We start from the raw sequence: 17346 nt of genomic DNA on the forward strand, positions 1-17346 counted from the left end.
CTTCCATGGTTTCGCCACACACCCACCCCCTGCACTGTGCCATTTTCTATAGTCTCCTTCTGCCCTCCAACCCTTCAAAGTTCCTTCTCCTCCAATTCTGGTCTCTTGAACATCCCCTGATTGCCCATCGCTCCACCATGGCAGCCGTGCCTTCAGCTGTCTGAGCCCCAAGCTCTGGAGCTCCCTCCCTAAACGCCTCTGCCTCTCCACCTCTCTCTCTCTCTCCTTTAAGACACTCCTTAAAACCTACCTCTTTGACCAAGCTTTTGAAAAGTGGCAAAGGAAAACTAGGGACCAGTCAGGAAATTACGAGAGGCAATAATTAAGGATAGGCTGACTGAATGTCTTGGAGCTTCTCAGTTGATCAGAGTCAACATGGATTTGTAAAGGGTAGGTCATGTCTGATGAAGCTGATTGGATTTTTTGAAGAGGTGACTAAAGGAGAATGTCTATGCATCTTATGTATATGGAGTTGATTTGATAGATGTCCCTCATGTTAGCTAAATTTGAAGCTGATCGCATTGAGGTAAATTATTGACCTGGATAGGAAATTGGCTGAGTGGCAGGAGACAGACAGTCGGGATAAAGAGTAGGCATTCTAATTGACAGAATGTGACTATTGGTGTCCCACAAGGATTTGTGTTGGAGCCTCAGCTATTCACTGGATTTAATAACGGCTTCGATGATGGGACAGAAAAGCCCATATCCAAATTTTCCCTTGACACAAAGATATGCAGCATTGTCAGCAGGGTAGATGGAAGCAGAAAATGACAGACCTGCTGATAGATGAAGTGTTAGGGCAAACCTGTGGCAAATGGATTTCAATGTCATCCAGTTTGGACCTAACCAGGATAGAATAGGGCGCTTTCTAAATGGTGAAAAGCCAGAAACAGTGGAGGGCCAAAGAGACGTGTGGGCCCAGGAACACAGGTCATTAAAATGTCATAAACAGGTACAGAAAATAATCAAAAACGGCTAATGGACTAGTGGCCTTTCCATCTAGAGGACAAGAGTACAAAGGGGTAGAAGTCATACTTCAGCTATACAAAGCGCTGTTTGACCATAGCTGGAGAACGGTGAGCAGGTCTGGGCATCATAACTTAGGAAGGATATATTGGCCTTGGAGGGAGAGCAGTGTAGATTCACCAGAATGGACTCCTCGGGTCACATTACGAGAACAGATTACAGGGATTGCATTCCCTGGAATTTAGAGGTTTAGGGGGTGATTTGTTTTCAAGGTATTAAGGGGAACAAATAAGATCGATAGAGAGGAACTATTTCCGCTGGTTGGGGAGCCTAGGACCAGGGGAAATAATGTGAAAATGAGAGCCAGACCTCTCAGGAGTGAAGTCAGGAAACTCTTCTACTCACACAGGGTGGGAGAAATTTGGAACCTCTCCACAAATGACAGTTGGTGCTGGGTAAACCGATAATTTTAAAACTCAGATTGCTGGATTCCTTTAAGGCATTTCACCCATCAGGTTCACTAATGTCCTTTAGGGAAGGAAATCTGCTGTCCTTACCTGGTCTGGCCTACATGTGACTCCAGACCCATAGCAACGTGGTTGGCTCTTAAAATGCCCTCTGAACAAGGGTAATTAGGGATGGGCAATAAATGCTGGCATAGCCAGCGATGCCCACATCCCATGAACGAAACCCATAAAAAACCCTACCTCTTTGACCAAGCTTTTGTTCACCTGACCTAATAACTCCTCATGTGCCTCGCTGTCATACTGAGAAGCACCTTGTGACATTTCATTGTGTTAAAGTCACTATATAAATATAAATTATTGTTGTTAAACAAAGGCATTAAAAGGGAAAATGCAGGTATATGGAGTGAGGTCACAGGTCGGCCATGATCTCATTGGATGGTGAAACGGGTTCAAGGGGCTGAATGGCCTCCTCCTGTTCCTAATGCTCCTGTGCCAACTTTCCTGATACTTCCTCTGACACTTGGTGTCAAAAAGGTTTTTATTGATATCATTCGGTGCCTTTGCTATAGCACTGCTGATGGTAAATGCTGAGTTGTTCAAATCTCAAAGAGAAACTTGAAACAGCTACCACAGCTTGCTTTGCAATTTGAACACATTTTAAGGTGCCTGCCTTGAATTCAGTCATAATAAGACCACCAAGCCTTATAGATTTTTACAACACTAGATTAAACATTTATTAATAAGAGAAATGATTTTAAACACATACATAGATCTACAAATTACTACTATGATAACTTTTAAATCCCCTACTTAATCTGACTCACAGTTACACATTCGTTAATTGATACTAGATTGATATCTGGAATGAGTGGGTTGTCTTATGAGGAAAGATTGGACAGACTGGGTTTGTTTCCACTGGAGTTTAGAAGAGTGAGGGGTGATTCGATTGAAGTTATACAAGATCCTGAATGGCCTTGACAAGGTGGACGTGGAAAGGATGTTTCCTCTTGTGGGTGAGTCCAGAACTAGGGGGCCCTGTTTTAAAATTGGGGAGAATTTTTTTCTCTCAGAGGGTTGTGCGACTTTGGAATTCTCTGCCTCAGAAGGTGGAGAAGGTGGGGTCATTGAACATTTTAAAGGCGGGGGTAGATAGATTCTTGTTAGACAAGGGGATCAAAGGGAATGTGGAAATAGAAACATAAGCAGATCAACTGTGATCTTATGTAATGGTGGAGCAGGCTTGAGGGGCCGAATGGCCTACTCCTGTTCCTATTTATGTTTTTAAAGCAATAGTAAGACACATAGATTTTAAAAGACTCAGGCAAAGAAACGGACACCCTGAACAAGTCGAAATTCAAAGTGAGTTTTCTTAACTTCAGTTCTTTGAAAACAGCAGCTTGAGGCTTAGATGCTGAAGGTTTTTCACACTTGTAAGATCTTAAAATGCCTTCCCTTACACACAGCCTTCACTCCTTTATATATATTTTCCCCTTTGAATGCCAAGTTCCCATTGTTTCACTATGTGTTTGGACTTTATCTTTCTGATAATAAAACCCTCTCATAGCACTAAGTTTTACCAGTAATCTTTGGGAAAAATAAACACACAGTTTCTAAACTTCACCTGGCTGGGTGACACATTTCACCCCTCCTTTAAAAACAAACAATCTAGTCTGGTTTATTTCAAAACGCAAATGCCCTTTTACACCCAACATTCTAAACGTCCCCCATGTTTACCATGTTTACATCAAAGCTTTCAGACCAGCTGCCTTTAATTCAATTAAGCCTCTCTCTCTCAAACTCACACACACACTATTTTACAATAAATTCCAATAACATCGAGAATTATTATATCTTCCTGACAGCCTTGGGACATTTTGCTCTGTTCGTCATCAGCTGTCCCTTGATTCGGGGATGACATCTGCTCAGACTCACTACTTTCCTACCGTGGGTCTTCATGTGACTGCGCAGGTCGATTCTTGACCGACAGGTCTTGGGATACATGGGACAGGACATCCCATGAGGTAATGGGATCCGGAGCGCAGGATTGGTTTCCTTTTTGTTCCTTCTCTGCCATCGCTCTGCCTCATCATTAAGACGTTGTGACACAAAGCATGATGCAGCTTGATGGATAAGTTGTGGCCATGCTGAACAATTGGTAACGATCTCCTCCCAGTCATTAATGTCAATGCTGCTGAGCTTCAAGGAGACCTTCAGAGTGTCTTTGGAGTGTTTTCTTTATACTTCCCTGGAATGTGGCCATTTGAGAGTTGAGAAAACAAGACCTGATGGGGGAGGTGGTTTTTGGCCATCTGGGCAGTGTCCAGTCCATCAAAATTGATTTTGCAGGAGTTTCGCCTGAACACTTGTAGAGCTGGCTTCAAGGAGGACACTGGTGTTTGTTTGATGGTCCTCCTGTTGAATCCGGAGGATGTGGCGGAGGCATTGCTATTGGGATTTCTCTAGTGATCTTATGTGCAGGGCAGGTCTTGCTGCAGTACAGGAGTGTGGTGACAACAACTGCTCTGTACACGAGGCCTTTTTTAACTTCCTGGGATCTTTGTCAAACACTCGCTGTCGTAGTTTGTAGAAGCTGAGCTGGTGCAGTTGATTGGGTGTTGGGTCTCCTCGTCAATGGGGGTCTTTTGAGAGAGGTGGATCTCGAGGTTTGGGAAGTGCTCAACATATTCCAGAGTCTCTCCTTCAACATATATGGGAGGTGGAATATTTGGCTGACCAGGTCTGGGTTGATATCTAAGTTTTCTTTTGGCCACATTCAGGGACAGGACGAGCCTCTTGTATGTAAAACTGAAGAGATTGAGAGTGATTTGTAAAGTGGCCAACAACACCACAGTCATCCACAAACTGTAGATCATGTCTGTCTATGGTGGTCAATTTAGGTAAAGAGTTTTCCATCTAGACAGTATTTAATACTGACACCAGAGGGCCGTTGATCTTTGATGAGGTGAATAGCCACTGTCAGGTAGATTATATATAGTATGGGGGCTATCACACAGCCTTGCTTGTCCCTGGTGTAGATTTTGAAGGCGTCTGTTTCAGATCTCCCACTCCAGACAGATGCAGCCAGATCATCATGAAGCAGCTGTAGGATTGGGAAGAAGTTTTTTGGACATCCAAATGTTTGAAGCACAATCCACAGGGCCTCATGATTCACTGAGTCAAATGCTTTGGTCAGGTCGATGAATGGAATGAAGATTTCCTGATGTTGTTCTTGGGACATTTTTCTTGGGTTTGTTTGGCAGCAAAGACCAGGTCAGAGGTTCCTCTGGAAGGTCTAAAGCCACATTGTGTCTCTGGGAGGAGTTCCTCAGCCACAGGAAGGAGATGATGCAGGAGAGTGTGTGTCAGGATTTCCCCCACTACAGACAAGAGGGAAACACCTCGATAGATTCCTCAGCATCATTTATCTCCCTTCATGAAGATCGTTACAATCGTCACATTCTTGAAGTTGGAGTGGGGGGAGGGGGAATTTTTTTCCCTCCCAAATCCGTAGGATGACCACATGGAGTCTTGATGTGAGCAACGGCCTCCAGCTTTGAAGGTCCCAGCTGGAATCGCATCGAGGGCCTCAGGCTTTGTTGCTTTTCATCTGTTTGATTGTTTGTTGCAGCTCTCCCATCGATGGTGGCTCACCCATGGATCCTACCACAGGCACTGAGCGGATAGTCTGGAGAGTATCAGCTGTGGATTCACGGTTGAGGAGTTGTTGAAAATGTTCTTTCCAGCATTGACCAATGGCATTGTCATCCTTAAGAAGAGAAACACCATCCTGGGAGCGAATGGATTTTGTCCATTTGACCTCAGTCTATAAATGGTCCTGGTAGCTTCAAAAAAAGCTTTGCATGCCATGATGGTCAGAATATTGTTGGATCTGTTGGGCTTTCTCTTCCCATCACACGGCCTTTATCATCTGGGTTTATATTTGGGCATCAGCCTTGAGCTGTTGGAATTCTGCCCTTTTGAGTTGCAACCTTGGGTTGTTTTGCCAGACAATGGAGGCTGCTCGCTTGGGTTTCAGGAGGTCACATATTTCAGCAGCAATTTCCTGGAACCAGTCCTGGTAACAATAACGCTTGCTCTGTTAAAGACGCTATATAAATGCAGGCTGTTGTATTTTTATTGCTGTCCTAAGTGTGGCTCAGTATCAAATTCTGTTGCAAAATCACTCCCAGTAGAACGTTGTGAGATGTGTTATGACATTAAAGGCGCTGTATAAATGAAATGTTGCTGTTCAGAATAACATCTATTTCTAACTTACAAAGTTATGTTAAGTTTCTTGATAGGTGTGCAGTATTCTAGGTTAGAGTTGAGGGACTGGTGTAATTGGAAAATAACGACCTATATGCTATTTCAGGTATGCCTGAAAAAATCTCTCCAACTTGTGTGTAGATATAAAATATTAGTTTAATAGAAGGATTACCCTTCTGCAATAAGTTAAGCAAAGATTTTAGGACAAATTGTGGTTGTAAATTAAATTGAATGAGTGCCACTTTGGGTACTGTTCGTTGGAGGCTGTATTTTGATCAGGAAGCAAATCCTATAAGCCCTTGTATGTTATTTGAATTTGGAATGGAATCTATTCAATGTGTACAAAGTGTTATTCAATTCATTGCACATTTCAAAGTCACAGGGAGCCCAATCGATGAGACTCACAGCACATCGCAAAGTGTTGGTTATGCAGGAATACACGCGTGCTATTGGTTTAGTCAGAGATATGGTAGAACACAGCCACTGTGCAATGATTACAATCAAACCCCATACTTCAAATTCCAATATGACCCTAGCTTTTAAGAAAAGGTCTCCTTTTACATACAAGCACGAACATATGAATTAGGAGCAGGAGTAGGCCATTCAGCCCCTTGAGCCTGCTGCGCCATTCAATAAAGTCACGGTTGAGCTGATTGTGGACTCAACTCCGCCTTCCTAGATAGAAGATTGGCTGGCTGGCAGGAGGCAGAGAGTGGGGATAAGGGGGTCCTTCTCAGGATGGCGGCCGGTGATTAGTGGAGTTCCGCAGGGATCAGTGTTGGGACCACAACTTTTCACTTTATACATTAATGATCTAGATGAAGGAACTGAGGGCATCCTGGCTAAGTTTGCAGATGATACAAAGATAGGTGGAGGGACAGGTAGTATTGAGGTGGCAGGGAAGCTGCAGAAGGATTTGGACAGGTTAGGAGAATGGGCAAAGAAGTGGCAGATGGAATACAACATGGGGAAGTGTGAGGTCACGCACTTTGGTAGGAAGAATAGAGGCATAGACTATTTTCTAAATGGGGAGAGAATTCAGAAATCTGGAGTGCAAAGGGACTAGTCCAGGATTCTCTTAAGGTTAACTTGCAGGTTGATGCGGTAGTTAGGAAGGCAAATGCAATGTTGGCATTTATTTCGAGAGGACTAGAATATAAAAGCAGGGATGTGCTGCTGAGGCTTTATAAGGCTCTGGTCAGACCACATTTAGAATATTGTGAGCAATTTTGGGCCCCATATCTCAGGAAGGATGTGCTGGCCCTGGAGAGGGTCCAGAGGAGGTTCACGAGAATGATCCCAGGAATGAAAGGCTTAACATATGAGGAACGTTTGAGGACTCTGGGTCTATACTCAATGGAATTTAGAAGGATGAGGGGGGATCTGATTGAAACTTACAGAATACTGAAAGGCCTGGATAGAGTGGATGTGGGGAAGATGTTTCCGTTAGTAGGAGAGACTAGGACCCGGGGGCACAGCCTCAGAGTAAAGGGAAGACCTTTTAGAACAGAGATGAGGAGAAACTTCTTTAGCCAGGGAGTGGTGAATCTATGGAATTCATTGCCACAGAAGGCTGTGGAGGCCAGGTCATTGAGTGTATTTAAGACTGAGATCGATAGGTTCTTGATTGGTAAGGAGATCAAAGGTTACAGGGAGAAGGCGGGAGAATGGGGTTGAGAAACTTATCAGCCATGATTGAATGGCGGAGAAGACTCGATGGGCCGAACAGCCTAATTTCTGCTCCTATGTCTTATGGTCTTCCTGCCTGACCCCCAATAACCTTTGACTCCCCTGTTGGTCAAGAATCTATCTATCTCTGCCTTAAAAATATTCATTGATCCTGCCTCCACTGCTCTCTGTGGAAAAGTGTACCACAGACTCACCACCCTCTGAGGGAGAAGAATTCTCCTCATGTTAGTCTTAAATGGGAGAGCCCCCCTCCCGCCCTGTTTTTAAACTGTGTCCCCCAGTTATAGATTCTCCCACAAGGGGAACTATACTTTCAGTATCCACCCTGTCAAGCCCCCTGTGTTTCAATGAGATCACCTCTCATTCTTCTAAACTCCAATGGATACAGCCCAGCCTGTTCAACCTATCTTCATAAGATAAACAACTCCCCCACCACCCCCCACAATCCCAGGTATTAGTCAAGTGAACCTTCTCTGAACCGCGTCAAATGCAACTTTTAAAAATTCATTCACAGGATGTGGGCGTCACTAGTTAGGCTCAATCTGTAAAGGACCAACACTCTCTTTAGTTACTCCTTTCCTTTTGAAAAACTTGCAGAAACTCTTGCTACCTGTTTTTATATTTCTAGCTAGCTTTCTCTTGGACTCTAAATTCCTCCCTCTCTTTTTTCATTATTCTTTGCCGTTTTTATATTCAGTCCAATCTCCTGATGCCACTAATCTTCGTGGAATTCGACACTTATACTCTCAATTTGATATTATCTTCAGCTGCCTTAGTTAGCCACAGATGCTGTGTCCTTCTCCTAGAGTCTTACTGACAACAAACTGCTTCTCGGCGAATTCTTTGAGACAATTACAAATTCTGTTACCTGGGGCCACGAACTTGAGCTCAGGAAAATTGCAGTTAAAACAGACGATTCTGCACTGCTCCCTCTAAAAGACTTAAATTACACGGACAGGCTGCATTACCTTGCTTTGTGCTCCCCTAAGTTTTGAAAGGTTGAGAGGTGACCTGATCGAGGTGTTTAGAACCATTAGAGGATTTGACAGGGTAGAACGGGAGAAACCAGTTCCTTGGTGCGGGGGGGAACCAGAACAAGGGGGAATAACCCTAAAATTAGAGTCAGGCCTTTGAGAGGTGATACCGGGAAAGACTATTGCATCCGTAAGACTATTTCAAAGTGGGAAAGGCTTCAGGAAGCTGCCTCGCAGCAGTGATTATGAAACAGAATTTGACACCAAGCAACGTGAAGAGATTTTAGGACAGATGGCCAAGACCTTGGTCAAAGAGTTAAGTTTAAGGAGCACCTTATAGGCTGAAGGAGAGATGGAAAGAAGGAGGAGTTTAGGGAATGAATTCCAGAGTTTAGGACCCAGGCACCTGAAGGCACAGCCAATGGTGGATTGATTAAAATCTGGCTTTAGTAGCAGATGAGCTAAGGCAGGGACAGAGACGCTGTGATTGAAATAGGGGATCCCAATGGAGAGGATGTGGAGCGGAGACTCAGTCCGTGATCAAGTTGGACACCAAGGGGACGAACAGTCTGGTTCAAGCTCAGACAGTGGGCAGGCAGGGGGATGGAGTCAGCGTGTGGGGAGGGTGGGGATCGAAGACAACGCCTTCAGTCTCCTGATCATTTAAAAGGAGGGAATCTTCACTCATCCAGTAGGGAAGTTCGGTTGGATTTCAGTCTGACCAATCGAGGGCAGTAAAAAAAACGCACCCCCATAACCTCAAATCATCCAAAATCCCCGACAGCCAATGAAATACTGATGAAGGGCAGTCACTGCTACATCAATGGAGGGGACGTGGTAGCCAGTTTGTGACACAGCACAATGGCCGTATATTCAATGATGTTGATTGAGGACTTTTTAAAAAAATTTATTCTTTCACGGGATGTGGGCATCACATTTGTTGCCCATCCCTAATTGTCTTTGAACTAAGAGTCTTGCTCGGCCATTTCAGAGTCAACCACATTGCTGTGGGTCTGGAGTCACATATAGGCCAGACCAGGAAAGGACAGCAGATTTCCTTCCCTAAAGGACATCAGTCATTAGGACCAAATAGGTTTTACAATGATTGATGACAGCTACATGCTCACCATCATTGAGACCAGCCTGCAATTCTAGATTTTATGAATTGAGTTTAAATTCCACCAGTTGCAGTGGTGGGATTTAAACCCATGTCCTTGGAGTATTAGTCTAGGCCTCTGGATTACTAGCCCAGTGACATTACTACTATGCCGCCATCATCAGACAGGACTACCCCATTTCCAAGTGTAACACTCAGTACTGATCCTCCGACAGTACAGTGCTCCCTCAATACTGTCCCCTCCAACAGTGCAGCCCTCAAACTGTATGCTGCTCTCTTAGTGCCGACCCTCCAACAGTACACTACTCCCTCAATCTTGATCCTCTGACAGTGGAGCCCTCTCCCAGCACTGATCCTCTGACAGTGAAGCAGTCCCTCAGTACTAACCCTCTGACTGTGCAGTGGTCCCTTAGTCCTACACTGCAGCATCCCCTCAGTACTGTTCCTCCAAAAGTGCAGTGCTCCCTCAGTACTGCACTCGAACAGTACACTGCTCCCTCACTACTGCCCATCCAACAGTGCAGCAAGCCTCAGTTCTGCCTGCCAACAGTGCACCCATCCTCACTACTGCCCATCCAACAGTGCAGCACTCATTCAGTGCTGAACCTCCGAAAGTGCAGAGTGTTGCAGGCCAACTGTACAGGAATATCCCTGGACTGACCACGCAACTTTGCAGTGCTCATTCATCAGTGTCCCTCTGGCAGTGCAGCACTCCTTCATTACTGTCCCTCTGGCAGTGCAGCACTCCTTCATTACTGCCCCTCTGACTGTGCAACACTCCTTCATTACTGCCCCTCAATATTGCAGCATTCCTTCATTACAACTCCTCCAACGCTGCAGCATTCCCTCTGTACTGCTTTTCCAACACTGCAGCACTCTTTCTGCCCTGCAGTGGGAGTAACAAGCCTAGATTTTGAGCCCACTCTCTGCAGTGGAACTTGAGCCCATGACCTGCTGCTTTAGAGGTAAGAGCAAGCACAAAGAGGTAAAGCATCACTGACAGTGTTAGGGGTTTGACTCAGTCAATGAAAGCTTTAAAATTTGACTCAAATAAAATACAGCTAAAAATTCCTTTGAGAATCTCTCACACATTAATTTCCCACACACATACACAAATGCAAATACCTTGAGAACAGGCTTTTCCAGACAGGGAGCAATGGTTAAGCTGATAACATTGTACCTGCTTTTTAGAAAAACATGCTTTGCTTCTCAAGAATTGCTCAGGGTGAAGAGCTCCAACAGTAAAACAGATAATCGTCATGTTATTCAAACGTAACAGATTTTCTTTACTTTACAAACTTAAGTAAACATGTCAGTCAAATTTCGCAGGAACATCATTGAGTCAAGACTTTGAGAAAGGTTTCCTCACGGCTAAGACAGCAAAAACTACATTTTGTACTTTTGATTGTAAGTGTAAAACTAGTTTGTTATTTGCTTGAATATCCTACTCTTATTTTCTAAGTGGATCTGAAGTTTGTATTTACTAAATTGAGATGATTTAGTTTATCTTGCATTTACACTCTGCAATATTCAAAGCATTACTATAATGTAACCCAAGATTTAAGCTTATGATAAAGGATTATAATGTAACCATTATAAAATTTTGTAGTCTCAGTCTGTAAACCTCACGGGCTAAACTCTTCCAGAATTCATAATGATAAGATTCTAAATTCTGAGAGAGGTTAATAGGAGAGATAATTCTGCATCAGGAATATTTTATCCTGAGATACCTTTGTTTAGTCTAAATACTCCTTGAAGAAAGGATACTTTATCTTGGGACCATGTCGATAACTTACATAGCTGATTAAGCTCTTATGATGATTTAAAATTTCTCTCAGTTGAGGATTTAAGCTAGCAATAAGTTTGACTGAATAAAATTACCTTGCCGGAGAGGAGAACCCCAACAACAATCCTTAATCTTCACTTAGTCATTTAAAATTGCTTTTGTGATGCTTATCAATTGTACTGACCATACTTTAATACAGAGCATGTCACCTGTCAACATGGTCATCAAACATCAGAGATTATGCGTGTGCTGTATTGCGAATTGCAATGTGTGTTTTGCCCACGTAAGGCTACCAAACTCATACCTGCAGCGGGAGTCTAGAAGGAGCATCAAGGAATCCATGACCAGGATATTTTGGATGGCGGGATTTCCTGTCCCACCATCCAAAGAGTCAGCGGACTCTGCCTGACCCACTACTATTTCATGCTCGAACGAGCATCGATTGGCTGCAGGCGGGATTTCCGCCCCTCACTCAGGAAGAAGCCCCACCTTCGAGAGCAGCGGGCCAAACAGAAGCTGGAGTGGACAGAAGAGGAGCTTCCTGAAGACGCCAGAGCCGAAGTCCCGGGACTGGACGGAAAGGTTAGTTTCTGGGGTCTCAGGGAAGGCCTGGGTGGGTGGCGGGGTTGGGGGGGGGGGTGGTTTAGTGGGTGATTGGGGTGTCAGGGAGGGGCTTTGAGGGGGAGGGAGATTCAGCAGCTACTGGACCTTAAGGGAGGGGGGTGTCCGAAGTTAGAAGGGGGCTTCTGATGGAGGTGATCCCCCCACACCTCCCCACACCAGGCCTAAGCCCGACCATTTTGAACACCACAGGGCTCAAAGGGAAACATAATCTCAAAATCTGTGAATGGTACCAAACTGGGAGGGGGACATAATACAGAGGAGGAGCAACAAAGCATGGAAGCGATGTATAAGCTGGCATTGTGGGAGTGTCATTACCAAATGAATTTCGAGATGGGTCACTGTGAGATTTTGCATTCTGGTGCAAAAAATAAAGAGGGCAGAAAATAAGCGCTGCAGCGGGATTGAGGGTTCTAATTCGGGGTAAAAATACACAAGTCCCTAAATGTAGCAACACAGGTTAATAAAGGCAAGGAAAATGACAAACCAAGCATTCAGTCAAAAGGGATAGAATTAAAAGCAGAGAAATTATGTTCAACTTGTATAGAACCTCGGCTGGACCAAAGCGTGAGGGGTAAGAATGTGGGACTTGCCCCTGCAGCAGGGGTGAACTTTTCTTTAAAAAATTTATTCTTTCAGGGAATGTGGGCGTCGCCGGCAAGGCCAACATTTGTTGCCCATCCCTAATTGCCCTTGAACTGAGGGGCTTGCTCGGCCATTTCGGGGGCAGTTAAGAGTCAACCACGTTACTGTGGGTCTGGAGTCACATGTAGGCCAGACCAGGTAAGGACGGCAGGTTTCCTTCCCCTAAAGGGACATTAGTGAACCAGATGGGTTTTTAACAACAACTGTCGCAGTGAAATTTTAACCCTTGACCCCAGAGCATTAACCCGGGCCTCTGGATTACTAGTCCAATGATATTACCAATATGCCACCATCTCGCCAAATTGGCAATGATGCAGTTCAGACAAAAACATGAAGGAGGAAGGAACAGAAGGATATGCCAAGGAATTCAACAAAGCTGCTTCAACAGCACCTTCCAAACTCACGACCACTACCAACTAGAACAAGGGCAGCAGATAGATGGGAACACCACCACCTGGAAGTTCCACTTCAAGCCACACACCATCCTGACTTGGAAATATATCGCCGTTCCTTCACTGTCACTGGGTCAAAATCCTGGAACTCCCTCCCTGACAGCACTGTGGGTGTACCTACACCACATGGACTGCAGCGGTTCAAGAAGGCAGCTCACCCCCACCTTCTCAAGGGGCAATTAGGGATGGGCAATAAATGCTGGCCTAGCCAGGGAAGCCCACATCCCATGAATGCGTATTAAAAAAAATGGTCAGATGAAGAGGGATGGGAGATGGCTGGTGTGGAGCAGAAACACTGGAATGGAACTGTTGGACCAGATGGCCTGTTTCTGTGCTAGAAAATACCATCCAGAGGGGGAGATGAGGAGGAGATGTTTTCAGGCAGCGAGTTGTTGTGATCTGGAACACGTTGCCCGAAAGAGAGGCGGAAGGTGATTCAGTAATAACTTTGAAAAGGAATTTGGATAAATATTTGAAGGGCTATGGAGAAAGTGTGGGGGGGGCAGGGGTGAGTGGGAATAAGAGCCAGCACAGGATAGATGGGCTGAATGGCCTCCCTCTGTACTCCATGATTCAACATCCACCATCATAACCACAAGGCAACATCTGAGAAATATTCAGAGAATGCACTTAACGGGAGACAGAATACATTTCACCTAACAAATGCAGTTTGACCTGTTTTCCCAGATACCACAGAACATTCAAAGGCAGATTTCATCTGTACACTTTGCACTGTACAATATTGGAGATTAACCATGAAATATCTTTAAGAGGTGGCAGTCCCTATTCACACAGGAGGGCAGAACACTCCAGTCCAGGTGTCCACTCTCTTAATAATAACTCTTCAAACATTACCATTGATCGAGCAGCCACTTCAGAGACTAGAGCACAGACTCTAGACTGTCACATAGCGCAGTACTGAGGGACTGCCACATTGCACAGTTTGAGGGTTAAGAATGTGGGACTCGCTTCTGCAGCCAGAGGTGAACTTTTTTTTTTAAATAGCCAAAGTACTGAGAGCAGCATTGTCAGAGGGTCAGTACTGAGGGAGTGCTGCACTGTCAGAGGGTCAGTACTGAGGGAGTGCTGCACTGTCAGAGGGTCAGTACTAAGGGAGTGCTGCACTGTCAGAGGGTCAGTACTGAGGGAGTGCTGCACTGTCAGAGGGTCAGTACTGAGGGAGTGCTGCACTGTCAGAGGGTCAGTACTGAGGGAGTGCTGCACTGTCAGAGGGTCAGTACTGAGGGAGTGCTGCACTGTCAGAGGGTCAGTACTGAGGGAGTGCTGCACTGTCAGAGGGTCAGTACTGAGGGAGTGCTGCACTGTCAGAGGGTCAGTACTGAGGGAATGCTGCACTGTCAGAGGGTCAGTACTGAGGGAGTGCTGCACTGTCAGAGGGTCAGTACTGAGGAAGTGCTGCACTGTCAGAGGGTCAGTACTGAGGGAGTGCTGCACTGTCAGAGGGTCAGTACTGAGGGAGTGCTGCACTGTCAGAGGGTCAGTACTGAGGGAGTGCAGCACAGTCAGAGGGTCAGTACCGAGGGAGTGCAGCACAGTCAGAGGGTCAGTACCGAGGGAGTGCTGCACTGTCAGAGGGTCAGTACCGAGGGAGTGCTGCACTGTCAGAGGGTCAGTACCGAGGGAGTGCTGCACTGTCAGAGGGTCAGTACCGAGGGAGTGCTGCACTGTCAGAGGGTCAGTACCGAGGGAGTGCTGCACTGTCAGAGGGTCAGTACCGAGGGAGTGCTGCACTGTCAGAGGGTCAGTACCGAGGGAGTGCTGCACTGTCAGAGGGTCAGTACCGAGGGAGTGCTGCACTGTCAGAGGGTCAGTACCGAGGGAGTGCTGCACTGTCAGAGGGTCAGTACCGAGGGAGTGCTGCACTGTCAGAGGGTCAGTACCGAGGGAGTGCTGCACTGTCAGAGGGTCAGTACCGAGGGAGTGCTGCACTGTCAGAGGGTCAGTACCGAGGGAGTGCTGCACTGTCAGAGGGTCAGTACCGAGGGAGTGCTGCACTGTCAGAGGGTCAGTACCGAGGGAGTGCTGCACTGTCAGAGGGTCAGTACCGAGGGAGTGCTGCACTGTCAGAGGGTCAGTACCGAGGGAGTGCTGCACTGTCAGAGGGTCAGTACTGAGGGAGTGCTGCACTGTCAGAGGGTCAGTACTGAGGGAGTGCTGCACTGTCAGAGGGTCAGTACTGAGGGAGTGCTGCACTGTCAGAGGGTCAGTACTGAGGGTGTGCTGCACTGTCAGAGGGTCAGTGCTGAGGGTGTGCTGCACTATCAGAGGGACTGTAATGAGGAAGCGCCACTCTACCAGAGGTGTCTGCTTTCAAATGACACATCAAACTGAAATTCCGTCTGACTTCTCAAGTGGGTTTAATAGATCCCATGGCACTATTTCTAGGAAAATCAGGTGTGATTTCCCTCATATCCTGGTCAGTACTTAATCCTTAAACAGTATCACTTAAAAAGAACAGATTTTTACTATATGTGGAATCTTGCTGTGTACAAATCGGCTGCTGTGTTTGAACCCTACTCCAGAGAAACCATTTTCAATGTTCGAGCGGCCATGGTACAGTGGTTGGCTCCTGTGACTCAGGCTTGTTCGTGGTTTTGAGCCCCACTCTACAAAGATTTGCATGCATAATCCAGACTGATTCGGAGAAAGTCATTAACTGCTTATGGAGTGTTTTGCGACATTATGAGAGTCATTATGTAAAATCAAGTCTTCCATTCTCGATTAACCTAAATCTCCTGTCCAACTCTGCTTTCACACATCATAGAAAATTGCCTTGGGAGATAACGCATTGACCGGTGTATGACTCACCCCAACCAACATTCAGTTCAATCAAAACCGATAGTTTAAATTCTCATCACTGCTGTTGTCTGTCAACCCCTAGGAACCTCGGAACAGCAAACACAAGAACGCAAGTAATAGGAGCAGGACTGGTCCACCGGGCCCATCGAGCCTGCTCCACCATTCAATACCATCATGGCTGATCTTGGGCTTCAACTCCATTTTCACACCTGGCCCCCATATCCCTTAATTCCCTGAGAGACAAAAAGTCTGTCTATCGCAACCTTAAATGTCTTCAACATTGGAGCATCCACAACCCTCTGGGGTAGAGAACTCCAAAGGTTCACACCCTTTGGGTGGAGTCATTTCTCCTAATCTCAAACCTAAATTATCGACCCCTTATCCTGAGACTGTGCCCCCATTCAGCCCCTCAAGCCTGTTCTGCCATTCAAGTTCATCATGGTGAGTCTATATCTTAACTCAATTTACCTCACCCCTCTTTACTAAGATCTGGGGGCTTGTGCCAATATTGGGAGAGCTGTCTCACAGACTAGTCAAGCAACAGCCTGACATAGTCATTCTCACGGAATCATACCTTACAGATAATGCCCCAGACACCACATCACCATCCCTGGGTATGTCCTATCCCACTGGCAGGACAGACCCAGCAGAGGTGGCGGGACAGTGGTATACAGTCGGGAGGGAGTTTCCTTGGGAGTCCTCAACATCTACTCCAGACTCCATGAAGTCTCATGGCATCAGGTCAAACATGGGCAAGGAAACCTCCTGATTACCACATACCGCCCTCCCTCACCCGATGAATCAGTGCTCCTCCATGTTGAACAGCACTTGGAAGAAACATTGAGGGTGGAAAGGGCACAGAATGTATTCCTAGTGAGGGACTTCAATGTCCATCACCAAGAGTGGATCGGTAGCACCACTACTGACCGAGCTGCCCGAGTCCTAATGGACATAGCTGCTAGACTGGGTCTGCGGCAGGTGGTGAGGGAACCAACAAGAGGGAAAAACTGACTTGACCTCATCCTCACCAACCCGCCTGTCGCAGATGCACCTGTCCATGACGGGATTTGTAGGAGTGACCACTGCACAGTCCTTATGGAGACCAAAGCCCCATCTTCACATTGAGGGTACCCTCCATTGGATTGTGTGGCACTACCACGCAAATGAGGTAGATTCAGAGCAGATATAGCAACTCCAAAACTGGGCATCCATGAGGCGCTGTGGGCCATCAGCAGCAGCAGAATTGTACTCAAACACAATCTGTAACCTCATGGCCCAGCATATCCTCCACTCTACCATTACCATCAAGTCAGGGTGTCAAAATAAAAACAGAAAATGTGGAAAAACTCAGCAGATCTGGCAGCATCTGTGGAGAGAGAAACAGAGTTAATGTTTTGAGTCGGTATAACTCGTCTTCAGAGCTGGGATCAACCCTGGTTCAATGAAGAGTGCGGGAGGGCATGCCAGGAGCAGCACCAGAAATACCGAAAAATGAGGTGTCAACCTGGTGAAGCTATAACACAGGACTCTTGTGTGCCAAACA

General features: G+C 46.0%; 2 protein-coding genes across 11 annotated transcripts in view; both read right to left on the minus strand.

Moving 5' to 3' along the window:
* cryz (crystallin, zeta (quinone reductase)) overlaps nucleotides 1-17346 on the minus strand; it is a 1066321-nt gene that overhangs the window by 446164 nt on the left and 602811 nt on the right. The window lies entirely within an intron of this gene.
* Nucleotides 1-17346, minus strand: part of slc44a5b (solute carrier family 44 member 5b) — a 412477-nt gene that overhangs the window by 190993 nt on the left and 204138 nt on the right. The window lies entirely within an intron of this gene.

The sequence above is a fragment of the Cetorhinus maximus genome, chromosome 17 (genome assembly GCF_964194155.1).
Source record: "Cetorhinus maximus chromosome 17, sCetMax3.hap1.1, whole genome shotgun sequence".
Classification (NCBI taxonomy): domain Eukaryota; kingdom Metazoa; phylum Chordata; class Chondrichthyes; order Lamniformes; family Cetorhinidae; genus Cetorhinus; species Cetorhinus maximus.